The sequence below is a fragment of the Neolamprologus brichardi genome, chromosome 7 (genome assembly GCF_056152115.1).
Source record: "Neolamprologus brichardi isolate AB-2024 chromosome 7, ASM5615211v1, whole genome shotgun sequence".
NCBI lineage: Eukaryota > Metazoa > Chordata > Actinopteri > Cichliformes > Cichlidae > Neolamprologus > Neolamprologus brichardi.
The window spans coordinates 61,874,278-61,889,895 of NC_142110.1; the positions used below are offsets into that span (position 1 = coordinate 61,874,278).

General features: G+C 40.2%; 1 protein-coding gene across 2 annotated transcripts in view; it reads left to right on the forward strand.

Annotated features, from left to right (window-relative positions):
* The window catches only part of necab2 (N-terminal EF-hand calcium binding protein 2), a 136,412-nt gene that overhangs the window by 7,291 nt on the left and 113,503 nt on the right, over positions 1-15,618 (forward strand). The window lies entirely within an intron of this gene.

The following is a 15,618-nucleotide window of genomic DNA, read 5'->3' on the forward strand; positions in this document are numbered from 1 at the left end:
GTGGGGTAATCAGGTTGTTAGTTTTTAACTGTTGCAAATCGGCAACGCCTGCCTCGAGAGGGTTAAAATCTAGTTTATACGAAACTCACTTGTTGGAACCTGTTGTTGTTTTTTTCTGGTGAATTAATGAACACACAGTGAACCAGTGGTAAGACACAATCAGTCCATCCATCCAATTATAGTGCACACTGTGAAGCCGGAACCATTCAGAACATGTCATTTAATATTTAATAAAATGCTTTAAGAATGTTTGATCATTTTCAGAACTTAAGGTCTTGGTTGAGTTGACTGATTCCCAATGTTTTGCTTAACCAGCTCATCAAATGAGTTTATAAGCTTCAGTCACACAGAGACCGATTCATGACCACCCGGCAGCCCCTGGTCGCTTGGGAACAATGTGTATTCTCTGGCTAGCTGGCAGAGGAGGGTGCGACCTGAACAAAACCTCCTTGTGATTGCTTCGGTTCCTAGCAGATTGCTGTGGTCAACGGTAATTTGCGAATCAGGCACTGCAAACACTTGCTAACTAAACACTAAATGGCACAAAAACTCCCAGACATCGCAGTGATTCCTGCTGTATACATTCTGCATTGGTAGTAGGAGGCAGCACGGTGGTTAGCACTGTTAGCCTCATATCAAGGAGGTACTGGGTTTGAATCCACCATTTGGCCAAGGCCTTTCTCTGTGGAGTTTACATATTCTGCCTTTGTCTGCATGCATGTCTGCATCCCTGAATACTCAGACTTCTTCCCACAGTCCAAGGACATGCACTTAGTATGGTCAGGTTAACTGGTGATTCTAAATTGCCCACAGAAAAAAATATTTTCTACCTCATACCTTACCTTCTACCAGCTGGACATTGGGTCAAATTTTTTTAACCAGCCCTTTAAATCCCTCTTTTGCCACCATGCAACCACATCATGATTTCCATGTTTTCTTTGCCCTTCTTAAAATATGGAGTGCAAATAGCAATTGCAAGTAGTAAATGCACCTAGCGAGTGCTAGCACATGGTGGAATCATTTGTTTACATTTGGGCTACTCGTATCTCCTCTTTTGAAGCCTGGTTGTACTTGATAGTGATGAAAACATTTTTGTTGTTTCCATTTTTATCAGGAACTATTTTCTTGCACATTTGTAAAAACTGCTGTGCTTTGTTAGAGGTTGCTATCTTTTTAGGTACTGAATCATCATTGGAGGCTGACATCTCTTGCTGTCAGACATTGCTGGGCTTGAATCGTTGTTAAGTGCATTGGAAACTTAAATGCACGGTGTTGCTATAGCAATGATATTGCATTATGACATTTTTATATATCACCTAAAAATGTATACCAGTATTACATTAGAGAATATGATATGGCACAGACCTAGTTGTCATTTAGGTTTATTTTCTATTGTTGGGTGTTTGATCGTGAATTATGTAAAAACCTTAAAAGACTGTAGAAGTGTCAGGAATGTGTGCAGAACAGCATGTACACTCATCTTTCTTTGTCCTTCTTCAAGCTCTTCGACCGCTCAGGAGAAGTTTAATCAGACATTGTAAATGACAGCACCTGTGTAGATAAAACCATGGGCACGTCACCTGATTTAATTAAGGAAAAAACCTCTTTCATGACACTTTGACGCTTGGATACATAAACTAGTGAAACATGGAGGAGTTTTGTGTATGTGCTCTCAGCATTTAGCTGTTTTAGGGTTGTTGTTTTTTTTCTCGCCTCGTGACTCATCAGCCATCTGCTAATTATCACAGTGTTTGACATAAAGACAGAAAGCAGAAGGAGTTTAGGGAGGCTTGTTTATCTGTGCTGTCAAGGCTAGACAGAATTACAACATTACAGCTTAAAGCAAATAGAAGGGTGCAGCTGCTCAGTGTGGCCAAACATAGTTGCATTAATTAAAGTGACTTCTTCATTTTGTTGGTATTTTGCTTGGAGAACCTAGTTTTCCCTGGCGTTGCACATCACCTCCTCCTGTCAGACCACCTGTGGATCTATTCTAAATTTTCTGTCTCTTCGCTACTTTTTCTGTCATTGTAGCTGAATAGAAATCAAGCTCATTTGGGGAACCTGACACTGACACTTCAACCTTCGTGAAAGCTGAATTTGCTTGTTAGCGATTTGGTAAATCAGCAGACCATCTGCCAGCTAATAAGACTTTTTTTTCTCCTATGAATTAAAAACACACTATTTTAAATGATTTGTGCTCAGCGTTCAGTTTTAACGGGAATCAAGTCAAAGAAAAAGCATGATCACCATTTCATGAATACCTCAGTGTTTGTATGTGATAAGAGATGATTGGTTGTATTATTCATTTCACTGCTACTTCATAAAGCACTTCATTAGGGACACTTGGACAATCTACTGCAATTATAAATATTAAGATTACGTTTTTATTGACATGAATTGCCGATCCTTGCAGAACAGGTCCCATATTGATCCCTGATTAATTAATTTTCTAATTAAGTCTCACATAGGATTTTAATAAGTGGTGCTGAAGGTCCTACAGTGTCTTTTTACTTTGCATGCTTAAGGCCTATCAACTTCTCATTAGTCATCATAATCGATTAAAACTGGTCTTTCCTCTTTGCAAACTTTCCATCTTTGCAAAAAAAAATTTTTGACAGCACTCATTGGATGGATCAAAATTTAGACCAATGGGGAAGTCTGAGGAACTCAGTGAAGATCTAAGGAGAACTGTAGCATTTACACAAGGAGATTCCAGGAGCATCATCTCAAACAGTTGTACTTAAATCCAAATTCTTTGAATGTGTAACCACTTTGCCAAGGTCTGGAAGAAGACCCAAAGTGTCACCTGAGGAAAGTGATTAGGATGTTTAGGAATAGACCAGAGACCACCAAGCCTCAAGATAGACATGAACTAGAAACTGCTGGAACACCAGCGTCACTGCATAGAGTGATGCTGGGTTTTTATGTGGCCATAGACTGGTTGTTGGATGTTGACAAAGAAGAAAGCCCCAGTTCCTGAAAATGTGGAGAAAAGCTTTATGGACACATAAGATAAAGATTGAGCTATCCGGACACAATGACACGAGGTATGTCAGAAGGAATAAAGGTGAGGCTTTCAGACCTAACAACACTGTACCTGTGGTGTTTTGGAGCTGTCTTGTTGCAGGGTTACTGGTACAATTCACAAAGTGGATGGAATAATGATCACCTCCAAATTTTCCAGCTTTATCTCAGATCAACTGCTAGGACACAGTTGGGTGTTCCAACAGGAAAATGATCCCAAATGCACAATAAAAATGGTTTTGGGGATTGATAAAGCAACCTAACATTGAGCTTCTGTAATGGTCTTCTCAAAGCCCTGACCGAAACCCTATTGAAAGTTTATGGGCAATGCTTAAAAGCTAGGTCAGTGCAAGAAATCCATCCATCCATCCTTAGTTTCTTCCTTCCTCTTATCCAATTGAGGATCGCAGCAGGGCACCAAATTAAATGAACATCTTACAAGAAGAGTGATCACACATCCAGTCAGAATTATGCCAGAAGCTTATTGATGGCTACAAAAGAATCTGGTTGAGGTGCAATTTGTGAAGGGACAGAGACATCCAAGAGTTCAAAGAAACCAGTAAAAGACCCAAATCTCCAAGACATTCATGCCCATAAACTATATATAAACTTCTGACCACAACTGTATGTGTTCTTAATAAAGCATATATCAAGATGGATGTTTGTAACTCATTCTCCAATGGCTTGTTCGACAAATTTGAGCTATAAACTTCTTTCCATATTGTTCTTGATACCTTTTTGTTCTTGAGTAATCTTGACTCTTAAGCATGAGACAAGTTTTCAGTTTTACATTTTTACAGGTTCTTTGGTTGGACTTGGGTTAGAAAGTAATTTTGGTTTAGGTTTAGAGACACCCTTTAATGATTTTTAGTATGTTAAAAAGCTACATTTACCATGACATTTGTGTTGCTATGGTAAAGTGACAGTATGTAGATTGCAGAACCACATGTCGCAGCAATAACCTGAAGTCTTTTACATTGCCCTGCTTAAGATCCCACCACCAAATTTCACTCAGGTTGAGGTCTGGACTTTTCCTGGGCCATTGCAACAGCTTGATTCCTGGGGTGTGCTTGGGATAGTTTTCAAGACATAATTTGCACCAAGCTTTAGCTCTTGGACAAATGGCTTCACATTTGACTATAGAATAATTTGGTATACAAGAGAGTTCATGGACAACTCAATGACTGCAAGGTGTCCATGTCCCTTGGCTGCAAAACAAGCCCAAATCATCACCCCTCTGCTTGAGAGTACAAGGTGTTTGTGCTGATATACTGTATTTGGTTTTTGCCAAACAATGGGACATCTCCACTCTTGTATGTCCTACGACATTGTTTAAGAAGTGTTTTGGTTTATTCGAGTCCTGCTTTGCAAACCTAGACCATGTTGCCATTTCCTTTTTGGAAGAAGAGACTTTCGCCTGGCAATCCTTCCAAACAAGTCTTACTTGTTAAGTCTTGTACAGTCATGAACCTTAACATTTTTCATGCTAATGGGCCTGTAGAGCTGTAGCTCTTTTTATTATTTTTTATTTTTTACAATTTTCTGAGCATTGCGTGGCCTTGGGATAAATTTGCTGAAACGTCAGTTCTCAAATTGTAGCTTTCCTGTGGAAGCTAAAAATCAGATTATTTTTATTATGTTCTAAACAAAATCTTAAAACTGAAGAGAGTGTGCTTTATAGTACTACAGCTGCAGAAAGTGGAAGAGTGCGATATGTATGGGAATGACAAGCAACATTCAAACTGGATGGTTTTCTTGCTGTTATCATATTGCCAGTTTAGTGGTTTTAACAACTAAAGCAATCACAACAAAATGTTATTTGAAAATTAAATATATTATCTGTCTTACTATATACTTTAAACAAAACTAGGTCTATAAGTAACACTGAAGTTTTAAAGTTGGCATCGATTTCTGGCAGACTTGACAAACATGTGGTTTTTTTAATCAAAATGTAGTGAAATATTAGAAAAAACATGTTTGTTCAAAGTTTCAGTGCAACAGTTAGTTTGATAATCTTACATTCAGACTGAGTGAATAGCAATTTAAAAAAAATTAACATTTGAAGTGCTTTTTCTTCATTTCTGTGAGGTATTTATATCTATAATTTTCTGTCTGATGAGCGTAGCTCTAGTCTCTCACAGATTTGTGGCACAGCTGCCAAGACTTTACAGGCTCACAGAGAGGAAAATGTGGGTGAGACTGGAGGGAAATTAATAATAAGTAACGATCAAACAGACCAAAATAGTGGGAAGGAAGAAAAGTTTGAAACAAGAATTGAAAGAAAACATTGCAACAGTCTGAGAAGGTGTCAAAGGAGGAGGAATTTAAATACGTGGAGGGAAGATGAGGACAGGGGTTTGGGTGAAGTATTGCTGGGGGTATAATGAAAAGAGGAAAAGCAAGACATAAGTCAGTCAGACAAACTGACAGGTGGCAGACATGAGGGAGAGGCAGGAGTGAGCGATGAGGCAGTGCAGACAAAAAGTATTATGGCTCTGTACGAAGCATTTAATTCATGGGTTATTCAGCAGGAGCTGGCTGATTTCCTGCAAGTACACAGGTCCTGAAAAGAGGACAGAGGGAGCGCATCTCTGCTAGCTGTCGAACCTTTTTCAGGCTTAACATCTTCGGGTATTTTGACATGTAGTCTCTTTTTCCACTTTCTGAATTAAAACCACCGGTCACTTCAGTTACGAAGGGACGGTAACTGCGGGAAATTCGGTGTGATCTGGCTGGAGTGTTTGCACACGAGTAAGTCGGTCAAATATTCTCAGGCCATCTTTCTCTGCATTTAATGCATTGCAGAGACAAGGAGGATAATGAGAGTGGTATTGATCTGCTCATCTAATTTGCCACCAGCATATAAACGTATTTCTCAAAATGTCAAACTATTTAAATTGAAATGTCATCATTATTTTTAACTTTGACAGAGTTGTGTGCTTATTGGTTGCTTGTTTCATTGGCCGACAGCCAACCGGCCAATCATTCACCCAGCCCCCAGCTGAGCTGAGGCTTTTCAGCATACGGACTTCATATTGACCAACTGGTCCTCAGTTTGTGTTCGGTTAGCGAGAAAGCTTCTCTACCACTCTGAAACCCCACAGAGAAAGATAAGTCAAACCTCCACACAGTAGCAGTGTCGCTCATTAAGTTGTAGCAACATTAGGAGTCGTGTAGATTCATCAAAGACTATAAAATCCTAAATTTAATCCAAAACCTATTCTTAACAGAAATGTATTAAAAATGGTATTTTTTTTAAATTAATGGTATAGCTAGGATTAATAAGGATTAGTAAACTGATAATAAGGGGACTATTTTTTGTTTTTTTACACTTCTCTGGGTAGTTTAGGTGCTAGAAACAGTTCTCTAATTGCATCTCCGATGAGAATGAAGTTTCATTTTAACAGCAGAATCTTAAATGTTTTGCATGCCATTTATCAAAATTACTAGTTAGAAAGCAAAAGTGGGGAAGCACTGGAGCAGAATCTGCCTGTAGACGCTGCAGCTCTTCATTTAGCCAGTCAGTCAGAATGGTGTCATGTGTATCTAATTACCTGCAGTCTTTAATCACTGACACTGTTGCTAACAAGCCCCAGAGTGCCGCACGCTGAGGGAGACAGACGGATGAGAGAACAGAGAGGGGAAGTTGTGTCAGAGCAGCGAAAGGAAATAAAAAGATTTGCCATCACTCTCCAGTTTTCTCTCGGCTTCAATTAGACGTTCCTTATGTAATAACTGCGAGTTGTAGATGCTAAATATGCTGGTGTTGCTACTGTCAGAGCTCTTAATAAAAAGCTCTTCCTTATTGTTGGAAACCGAAACATGTGAAGTTTATCAGCTCTGAGACATCACCTCAGCATTATTTTATCTAATAAAACCAAACAAAGCAAAATGCATGTCTTTGTGACTCCTCAGTGTTGTTATTGGCTGTAGGGGCATTCAAGACTGGAGGTTTTCTTCTACCACACTCATCTCAGTATTCCAGTGTGTGTACTGGCTCCAGGGTTATGGATGGGTGGCTGGCTCTTCTGAAGTTGCTTAATTAAAAGTCTGGATATGAGTTTCAGCACCATACAGTCTGTGGCTTACAGTACTGCACTTCAGCAGTGCCATACTTTTGTTTTCCATTTGTGTGTATCCGAAGACATTTGATTAGTGTGAAGTCTGTAAAATGCCTTGTGTAATTACAGTAAAACAAGTGTATGGGCTTGGCTCGCTCGGTTTGAAACATGCTGCTCAATGCTGGAGCAGGATTTTTAGTTTACAGTGGAATATGCGCTCCCGAAATACAAGATTTTCTATTGGGGCTTGTCATCTTTGGGCAGACCCCAGCTCCCCAGATCCCGTTCTTTAGGCACCTACACACTGTGAGATTTTATCAGACTCGTAAGTTAATTGCATGCCTTGCTGTGCTACACGGAGCCAAGAAACTCGGGTAATATATACTCTTTGGCGCATGTAGGCTGCACAACAATACTACTTATTCAAAGCCAAGACAAATTGGTGTTATTTCTGGGAAGACACCAACTCGATATTTAGAATTAATATCCATCCAATCCTGGCTCAGTAAACTAGATCAGGTATTGGTGGCGATATAGATAACTCATAAAAACAAAACTTAACTCAATTTTCTTCTTTGTTGCAATCTCCAACATTTGATTTTGATTTCTTTCATTTATATCATTTAAGATTGTTTTGTCAAATTGAGCAGTGCACCATTTCACAGTCCTATTGGTCAGCAGGCTTTGGTTGCTTTCACATTGGTTGTCTTTTAGTTGGTAACATGGTGTATACCCAACTTCAACCGATGCTGAGCTGTATCTAGCAAGAGAGCAGATTTCTCATCTTTTATTTCTGTCAGATTATCTCTATTCTTTCTTTAAATATGAAAGGATCAAGTAGATTGAGTATACCAACTAAGGGACAACAGACAAAATCCGCCAAATCAAGTTAATCTGAATGTACATGGTCAAGGCATGTTGTTTACCACAAAGGGCATATGTATGTTTTTACAGTGCCCACAGCGGCAGATCCGAGTCAGTAAATGTTGTGATGGAGGAGTGAGCTAATGTGAAGGAAACAAAGTAAAAAGTCACCAACAGAAGAAGGAGACCAGAGAAGGAGGTCTGTGTGTCTTTGTTCACAGTCTTAGTCGCCTGGATTTGCATCAAAGGCTGTGAGTTAAGACGCCCTTTGAAGACGTTTTCCTCACCTGAAGCTTTCTGCCCTCTGCTGGGTTGGGATCAGTCCCCCTTCTTTTTTCCTTTTTCACCTGGAATATTTGTACAGTGCCAAAACTGCAGGAGCACAAAGCTGAAATGGAAACCTTTTAGCTACAGTAGAGCCTTTTTATGAAGATGCTTTTGTTATTATAGAAGTGGGGAGAATGGTGGGATTACATTTGCCCTTTCTTTTATGTAGCCATCTAAATTCTTCCTAACTCAAACAATAAATGAAAAACCTTTAAAAAACTACATGTTTAAACAAAGACCCATTAACTATCTCTCTCTCTCTCTCTCTCTCTCCACAATATACCATCTTTAAGATGTTGTACCTGTAATGAAATGATTCCATATTCAGAATGTTTTGCTTTGGATTATTTTTAGATTATTAACAGGATCTCTGTTACAAATGTAAGATACTTTGTACCCTGTGGTCTTTGTGGATTCTTTTAGTTGTGCCAAATAAGCCTGGTTGGCTACAATAACATCTGTCACTGTGGGCTTAAGTGGCGATATCATCTGAATTTCAGGAGTGGGACCACGCCTCATTCTATATATGCCCTCTTCACCAATACCTTCTGTTCTCATTTCCATACTCCACCGCCCAGGACCCACTGCCAGTCCCCTTCGAGGCCTTCCCCAAACCACAGCACCAGTTCACGGTCTCTCATCCATCATCGCTCATCGTAACTTAGGATGTGGTCCCAGCTAGTGAAACTCTATTAGAGAATTTGGGCACCAAGAGCATGGAGATTCTGTCATGTGCCTTCAATTTGTTTGAGCCAGTGTTTAATAACTCCCCTCTTCCTGTTCAAATGAACTATATAATCTTGAATTAAGCCTGTTTTGGACCATATTCATGTATAATATTGCACCATTTGAGATCACACCCTGCCTCTAACAACACCAGAACAAAGTAAAAATCCTGTATTCAACCCTTTAGAGGTCACGTGTGTTTCTTTTTGCCGCCATTTGATCCAAACAAAATCTTTTCCAGATACAGAGTTATGAGTTATATTTCTCTTCTTCTTTTTTCTCCTTGACCTTCAGGTGACTCCTTCCCTTCTTCTTTTTTTCTCTTCCTTCCACCTTTTCATTTAAACTGGGCCTTTGTGTTTTTGTGGCAGGGCTCCCTGACTGAGCTACATTTGGCAGCGTTGCTAAAACAAAGCTAAGCTGCCTGCAGGATAAGTGGGAATTCGCCTTTCTAGTTTCACCCCTGGTCCTTCCCCTAGTGTTACTGAGCCGTCTCGACTTATCTTTCAATATCCTTCCTTCTGCTTTACTCTGAGATAGCGTATCATCCAGCACCTGATGATGGATGTGTAATTATGTCTGCTCTACTTTTCTTTCCCCCTCTAGATCCTTCATTAATTACCTGATCTGATACAGGGAGCTAACAAACAAAAGGAAGGGCAGGCAGCAACTAAACTAAAGTCTGCTAGAGTAGCTTTGCATGATTTGCAGTTCCAAAAAATATTTGTCTCTGTTGCTTCTTGATGCAGACCCTCAATTCTCCAGTTCCTCCCTTTTTATCTGAAATAAGTCATTTTTAATTTCCCTTCCTTTAAGTCCCCTTTCCTGTGATTGGGTGCCCCTCTCAAACCCAGGGTTTGAACAGCAGTTGGGTGGGGTTTCTGTCCTCACAGCCAACGCTTTGTGTCTGAGATGACCATATCGGAGTTCTCTCATTCATATCATACAGAACCAAGAGAAGAAGAATGTGTTTAAAGCAAGTGTTTTTTAAAGCAGTCTGAAATCTGAGCTTTTGGCTCAGAGAGATTATATACTGACCTCATTATCTGAAACTTGATTGTGTTTATTACAAACATCCTGCATTGACACATTGTATAAATGACAGAAAGTTTAAAAAGGCATAATAGGTCCCTGCCAAACCAATCTAAATCACAGACTGGATTTTGATATTGCATCAACTTTAAGTGTAGTTAAACTGTATAAACCTGAATTTATATATTGATCATTTCTTATTCTCTATAAAATGCTGACTTTCTCCAATCACCTTGGATTATTGATTGATGTTACAAGAAATAGTGAGAAAAAACTAAAACCAAAGGCCAGTGAGATTATGAGTAATCAGGAAGACTGCAAAGCCTTTAATGAGTCAAACTTGATTCTCTGTTTAAGTGCCGGAGGTATGAGAAGCAATCATTGATTTACTGGTGTGACCTTTTCAACCATGCTCTCCCTCTGACACACATGCACTAACAAAGCTCCTCCTGAGAATATGCACAAACAGATTACACCCAGCGATTGTGTACGCGCCGGTTTGTATGTAATTCCCATGTGGAATGGGATGCGTGCAGAAAAGAGTGTTTATGTTTTTCTTCAATGAACTGGCAGCTTGCAGCCTATGTAGAGTCTCAGTGTTTTTATGTTTAGCACCCACCAGGATTAAAGATGTTTTATTCTGATTGTGGCTGAGGAGGCTTCCATATCCCACCCTGCGCACAACATGTCATTGACTGGACTAACTACTGTTATTTACTGGGATGAAAGCAAAGTCTGATTTAATGAAGTTTAATTATTAAGCCTATCAGCCCCACTTAACAACACATGTGCAATGTGCAGTGTTTGCACTGGCTGCACAGCTCAAACAGTCAAACGTGCCAAGAATAAAAATTTGCATCATGTTTTTTTCTTCTGGCTCTTGTGGCTCAGTCACATTAAAGTAAAAATACAATGGCAACCTCCTTGCAACTAGGAAAAATTGGTGGTTGTCCGGTGATTGCATTCAAATTCTTTTCCAATTACAAGTAGTTGTTGCAATTGCCTTCCAAGGTGAATCAAGAAGTTGCCTGGTAGGATGCGGCCTGTCTCTAAACAGTCACAGTCTGACTTAGACTGACTTGTGAACACTGTCACATTGATTGGTGAAGATTTGCAAAAAAATGCTGTCAACTTTATGTACCATTTTGGATCCAAAGAAACTGCGTCACTGTTTGTGGCAGGTTTTCTATGAAATATTTGGCTGGACTCTAAAAGTAACTAGCTTTTGATGAATGAATTTTGATGAAAATTTCCTATTATAATGTGTGTTTTTGTGTATGGAGTTTTATCACCATTAATTGTTGTATTGTCACATGTCATTGCCAACTTGACCAAGTCAGTCACAAACCGATAACAGACTAACTCTAACTTATTGTAATTTTATCACCATCACCAAAGTCAGCCAGCTGACTGCAAGTGGTTGCAGACATGGTCCCTGTTTCAAAGGCAACATTCACACATTGCACATGATTTTTTTGCAGTAGTGTTGGACATCTTCAGCCCTTGTTTTCCCTCTTGTGACTGAAGTTTCCAAGAGTTGGAGTCAAAGCCTCAGGGTCATGTCATGGATTTTAACAGGAAAGGTAATATAAAATCTGGCATTGTATTATCTTGCCAAGATAGCCCTTGTTGCTGGATTATACCATCAGAAGCAGCGGAAGCAGCTGCCACAGTGCTTGAAAAGTAAGGCGCCACATCATCAAAAAGCAGTCGGGTTGCCATGGTGAGCACAGCGATGGATGATTGGCAGTGCTCATGATCAAAAGACAAGCTGCGCAGTGTTAGTTCTCCAATGAGCTTCACTTCATATTGGGAGAGTTTCTCAGCGGCTGCTAATTTGTGACTTCTGCTCTCCTAATGAGCAACAGTTGGGAGCTGCCATTGAGGAGAGGTTGTGTGTACTCTGGTCAGTGTCCACACCATCTATGTGTGTGTATGTGGTTTTGGAAGAGCGGGGGTTTTCCGTGATGTGCCTTAAAGCACCAGGGGTGCAAAAGATATGACATTTACATGCCGGATAATTAACACTGTGACCTTGCAGGGTGTATTTGTCTGTATAATAACTGTGCCTAAAGCTTTCTCTCACTGATTATTTGGGGTCACAGAACTTTGCTTTATATTCTCATCACACTGTAATAAGTGCAGTGGGTCAATCTGTACAGTTGTGGTGAACTAAACTTAAAGATCAATAAACATTTCTATATGTTTATCACAAGTGAAAAAGCAAATGGTGCATATGCATTTACATGGAAATACAGCAGCTAACTAATGAGAGCCTTGTGACAGGTTCTCTGCCCTCTTAGCATTCTGTAATAAAGCACCCAGCAAGTGGTGTACCTCTGCTTACATCGAGGATACGGCAACCCTGGTTAGCACTCAGTTGCCCCTGGTTACAGCATCCCTCTGTTCTCTTCCCAAGCGGCTTTATGGTCTGCTGTTGCTATGACACCAAAGTTAACACCCCGTCTTCCCCCAAGACATTCCTCTGCAGCTGCTGGCCTTCAGTTTCTAATTCTCACTCAGGTGTCGCCTGCCACCTGAGGACACGCTGAGCATAGTGAAGAAATGCTCTTTTCTGAGAGCTGTTACTCAGTTTGTCACTTTGACTTAAATAGTTAACGCTGCAAAATATCGAGGTTCCTGACTTTGGTGATTCCCTGATGTTTCCTCTGCTGTTTCTATGAAGCTGGCAATCACCTCGGGATGAATTGTAATAATCTGACACCACCTTCAGGACTGGTTGTTCAGTTTGTCCAGTAGGTTTTTAATAAGTCCTGCAAAATGAGGACAACCTCCCATGTATTCATGCTAATTACCTCCACTCAGTAGGCTGTGATTTCTTTGTCTTATGCATGCCTGTTAACCAGGGGAAGACTAGGAGCTTGTAGGCAATTAAATATCAGGAGGGCTTGTGCCACCTCCTCCCTGCATGAAAAAACTACCAGATAGACTTTTAGAAGGAAATGCACATTAGGTTTTGGTATCTGTTCCTCAAGCACTACATTGCCATTTGGAATGACTTGTAATTGCATTAAATGGATAAAGCAAATTCCAAAGTTTCCTGTGACACTGAATGTTTTGCTTTGCTTTGTAATTTTTGCTTGTGATTTAATGGCAGAGAAAAACATTTTAGGCCACAAATTTGGGGCAAATGATCTTTGCACCCAGCCTCATAAAAGATCCAATGAGTTTGCTGATCTACTGTCCAACAATCAATAGTAAAGCCAAATGTTTAGTGAGGTTATATCTGACCAGAGTTAGTAAGCAAAAACTGCCTCACATCAACACTCAGCGTTGCCTTCAATATACAGCACGGCAGCATACTTGGTTAAGTGATCAAATATGTGTTAATTTAACACTCACAGAAGTCCATCTATTTCTGTTATATACAGTATGCTGCTAAAGCAAGTGTGATTCAAAGCTTAATAAATCATTAACAGTTTTTTTACATGGTTAAATAGATAAAGAAAAGCAATTTGTCCATGTATCAAAGTGGACTCAAGAAATAGGCCTGAGATTAGCATAGAAAGCTGCCTTAGGCCCATAACTATGCTATAGTTATGGCTGAAAACTTTTAGCAGCACTTCTTTGCAGTTTTTAGAATCTGCGTGCAGTATATGGAGCTATTTCACCAACACACCCGTATGACTCTGGCCTACACTATGCAATTTGTCTGTATTTGGTAAAGCTGTCTGCCTATTTTTTTTTTACTCTCATTGTTACCATCATTTCTGATTTACCCCTTTTCACACCTGCAGTGAGACTTCTGCCCTCCACTCACAGCAGCTCTCATATTAGCGGCGCACTTCACTGATTTACTGTTGAGTTCCATTTAGTATTTGACTCACAGCTGGCATCTACTACAACATCTGTTGGTTACCAACCTACACCCACATCACTTCACATCACCCAGAGAAGTGTTCTGCAGCCAAAAGTCTGAGAGAAATTGCTCATTGGTTTTGCAGTGTCACCTCACATATCGAATATGTGAGTTCCAGATTGAATGAGGCTGTCTCTCTCTCTGAGTGTCAGCAGTGAAGACCAGCCTATTATTTTTCTGCAACCAGAAATATTGTAATCTGGGATAGCCTTCAGTGACTCAGGTTAAAGGCCACGAATCCCATTTCAGCTGACAGCTTATATACAGCTGCCACAACACTTGATCCTCTGCCGCTGATCTGCAAACTCAAGGATAAAGCTGAACCCTGTGCGCTGCATTAAGTGACGATTTATCAAATGGCCCACTGGCAACAGAAGCAATTATAAATGCTCTTATTCTAAGGAAGAAAGTGGTATTTAGAATTAAAAGGGTCAGATGAACATGCTGAAGATTTTCTGCCATGTGGTGTGATCTAAATCTGTCCCTCTACTAAAGCCTGAAATGCCTCGCAGAGCTTCCGTTTCCAGTCTGAGTTGCTTTTCTATATTTTTGAGTGAAAGTTTAATTCTTCTTTTTCTGATTAACACTTTGCACCCCTAAATCTGTTTGCCAGGTTTTGGTATGCTTCAAAAAAATCTCACAGAGTAGCTTTAGTGTCGTTAACACTACTGATGCGTATACGTGCCTTGTTAACCGTCTGCCTAGAAGCCTCGCATCCTCCTTTAGCTGATCGGAAACCCTCGCTGACTGAAAATGACGTCTCTTTTCCTTCCACTCGCTTCTCTTATCCTCTCTTTTATGAAGATTGCACCTTCGGTGAGCAAGAGAAACAGTGGTGTGTGGTGTAAGGCACTGTTGAAGTAAAACTGAAATATTGTCTTTTCATGTAGAATTCAAAAGAGGAGTTTTTCATGTGTAGGGCTCTAAGAGAGAGGAGAGTGTGAAAAGTTGGTGACAGGAAAAAGGGAAAAGGAAAAGATGGATGCGTAGAACAGAGGGATAGGACAACCTAAACTATAGGAGGTTTTATGATTGCTCCACCACTCCAAATCTTTCTCTCGAACTCCTCTTTACTTTTCCCCTGTTTTTTGTTCACGTTCAGTGGCGCTTCCCTCCATTCTTAACTCTCCACTCCTCGGCTGCTCTGTTATCTGCCTTTCAGATATACAACTCTGTTAATTATGACTCAAAGGAGGCCATGATGACAGGTATTGGCCATTTGAGTGTGTTTATCTAAGCTGCTGTCCCATTCCCTCAGGTATAATCACAACAGTTGTGGATCTTCCTCTGTGGCCCCAAACATCTGTTTGAAAATTCTCCCTCTGACTGTAGCCTTGATTTAGTCTGTTGTGCTGACAACTGTGCCCAGTAATGAGGAGGCCTGCTGTTGTGGTTGGAGCTCTTTTAACATTGTTCCGCTATGTTTGATGTTGAACGTCTCTTTGTCTAAGTTGTAGTGTTTGGCTCTGGATCGCCTTAGTTGGCAATAAAACGACTCCACCTACATAGTTGGATTGATGGAAGCGGTTCCTTTATTTTGTTTTGAACTTGTCCCACAGCGTTCCTGCACCGTGTTGTTTCAGCATGGTCTGGCAGCTATGGGTGACAGATTTTCATGTAATCTTTTTGGAGCTTTTTTAATGCAATCATCTGAAAAAGAACATGGGCTGTTGTGTGGCGATGCAAGATGTGTGTACTCAA